The following is a 3,106-nucleotide window of genomic DNA, read 5'->3' on the forward strand; positions in this document are numbered from 1 at the left end:
TGCAGTCGATTTGTTCGGTCCAGTGGTTCGTTCTACTAATGGTTTTGCGTATATTTTCGTAGCAGTGGAATTAACATCAAAATATGTGTGTTTTACACCTTTACGCAAAGCAACAGCTCGTTCAGTATCTAACGCTTTCATCAAACATTTTCTTAAAGAAGTTGGTCATGTTGATAAGGTTATATCAGATAATGGATCACAGTTTCGCTCTAAAATTTGGCTTCGTACTCTACGGCGTCGGAAGATTAAACCAATTTTCATTTCACTTTTTCACCCTCAATCTAATGTTTCAGAGAGATGGATGAAGGAAATCAATAAATTGTGTCGTCTTTATTGTCATCAGAATCACAGAACGTGGGATCAGTATCTTCATCTTTTTCAAAACATTCTGAATGAACTTCCTAATGATTCAACTTCTTTACCGCCTACACTGATATTAAAGAATAAAGCACCGACAAATCGCATTTCTGAAATCGTTCCTTTTCCGCCTTCACGGAAACTGCGGCATTCTGAAGTTGTCAACCTGGCTCTACAAAATATTGCATCGGCGGCTGCTAGAAGAGAGAAATCAGCTAAACGTCCTGGTCGTTTAAAAATCTTGTCAGTTGGTCAAAAGGTATTAATTAAGTCCCACCGTTTATCTCATAAAGGAAAAGGCTTATGTCGCAAATTTTTTCTGCTTTATAACGGTCCGTATAGAGTTCGCAAAATTATACATGATAACACTGTTGAAGTAGAAACTCTTAAATCTCGACGCTCTAAAGGAATACATCATATATCGAACGTTAAAATTTTTGTGGAATGATATAATTTTGAAACTTTTGTGGAATGACATACTTTAGAGAAACTAACAGCTACATGTAAACATGCGGAGAGTACAAGGATACCGCGCTGTGTTTTGGCGGCGGCGCGTACTCAAAGCAACAGTCAAGTCGGCGCGCCGCACAAGGCAGTCGTTGACCGCAAACAATCACTTCTTACGTCACGCGCCTACAGCTGATCGAGCGCCCAGTGTGAATGCACTGACAGCCGTAAACAAATACACAGTCTAATTTCTCGGATTAAATTCAGTATAAAACTATAGTGATTTGGTAAATTATGTTATTAACGTTCAGCATTTTTCAGGATACGGTTGTGTAAAATATTTAAGACCTTCAGGTAAATTCTGTGCATGTCCAACGTTAAGACGACTTGCTTTGGAGAAAATTTCAGGAAGAATGTAATTTCGAAGAAAAAAGTAATAAACTAAAAAAAGGGTAACTATTAATTGAGTTTATTTTTCAGGTAACATATTTCCACTTAGGTACGTACTTTAGACGTAATTTGCTGCTTGCGATTACGTGACTCATACTTTGTGCTAATTTCATGTTCTATGAATTTACTTGTGAAGCGACGTGCTTGCGCACATTAACTGATTTTGACAATGATTGACTAATGAACAGGGTTGTTATTTGCGTATATTATGCATCGCTTGGCTGCTATGCTTTTTCACTGACGTCATATTTTTTTTATTATGTGCCTGCTGTGCTTATTTATTTAAATTATAATTGTCACCTGATTAATTGTGCTGATGTGGTTAGATATGTAAGTTATACTTTGTGATTTATCTGCTTGCGCCTTCATGGGTACTTATTAAGATTACATATGAAGATTTATTTGCTTATGGCGATGTGATTCTAATGACCTGTTTATTGTGTAAGGCATGTTTGCTGCTGTGCGTATGGATTGCATATTTACACATTTCTGTTTTGTTGTCATAACTACTCTTCAATCTAGTATATAGAAATGCTGATATACTGTGTACAAATATAGAGTTTAGGTTACACTGTGGTATTAATTATAGATTGTTCACTTGGCAGAGCCTCGTTGTAGGGATTGTGCTGCATCCACTTGTTGACATTCTGTTCTCTACTGGTATATTTACTCGCTATTGCATGTTTTGCTTACGCTCAGTGCCTTATATTTTTAAGATAAGAAAATGAACTGCTATAATTCGACGAACGACATTAGTAAAAGAAAGTCATAGAAGTCACATGAGCTGAGGTTTTATGGAAGCTGTATAAATTTATGCTAATAGGAAGGAAGCTAACGACATGACAGACCAAAACTAGGTTTAGACCATTGACAGTATTACACTGCATTTTTCGTGAGCAATTGAAAAAGGAAGTGACACTTGACACAAGGAATACTCCACATGATTGCTTCTGCCATGATTCTTGAAGTGGTGTACACACTGTGAAATATTATGATTATTCACACTCCGTAATCGTACATAATTACTGAGAGTTATTCGAACTAAGTCTGTTAGAGGTCATGTATGCATTTCTTTTATTTAATGATGGACAAGGAACCAAAATGTATCTTATAATTTATAATGAGTAGAAAATTTGGGTCAGATGGAATACACAGAGGTTGTGTGTGGACAATGTGTCTTCGGATTGTATGGGATGCTGAATTGAAGTTGCACTAGGATTTTATCTGTACTTGTTCGAGGAGACTGACTAGAGGAAAGAGTTGTTATGGAAGTGAAATGATATTGGTGCTGAGGTTTATATGTATCGACGTATTATTGAAGTATTAAGATTAAGTGATGATTATTGGAGTTTGGTGGATAAGAGGTAAAGTAAGTGAGGAGCATATTTTTTTTTGTTGGTCCATATGGAACAAGGAGGATGAAGATGGCAGACTAGAACACTCAAGTAGAAAGAAGATTGCCTACACACACACTTTGTTAAATCAATAAGCAGTATACATTTTTTTTTGAAGAGAGGAAGTATTTGCATATCTTGGCTCACTGACAGTTGTTCAGCAACAGTACAATTTGATCTGGCTTGGCAAACATTGGTCTTGACATGATGACTATGACGTTGACTAACTATTATTGACTGTTATACATTGCTGCCACTACTACTTGGTACACATGATGAACATCAAATCTTGGACAGAGTTACATTTACACAGTTAACACTATTCAATTACACAGTAGCACTTAATGAGGATGAAAGATGAGTGGATGTGTTTTGTGTGTTTTCCTTCCCTAATCCTACCCACCTATCTCCTAAATATTATTTTATTTGTTGGTAGTGGCTTGCACTGACACCCATAA

This window comes from Schistocerca nitens, chromosome 4 (genome assembly GCF_023898315.1).
Source record: "Schistocerca nitens isolate TAMUIC-IGC-003100 chromosome 4, iqSchNite1.1, whole genome shotgun sequence".
In the NCBI taxonomy this organism is placed as follows: Eukaryota; Metazoa; Arthropoda; class Insecta; order Orthoptera; family Acrididae; genus Schistocerca; species Schistocerca nitens.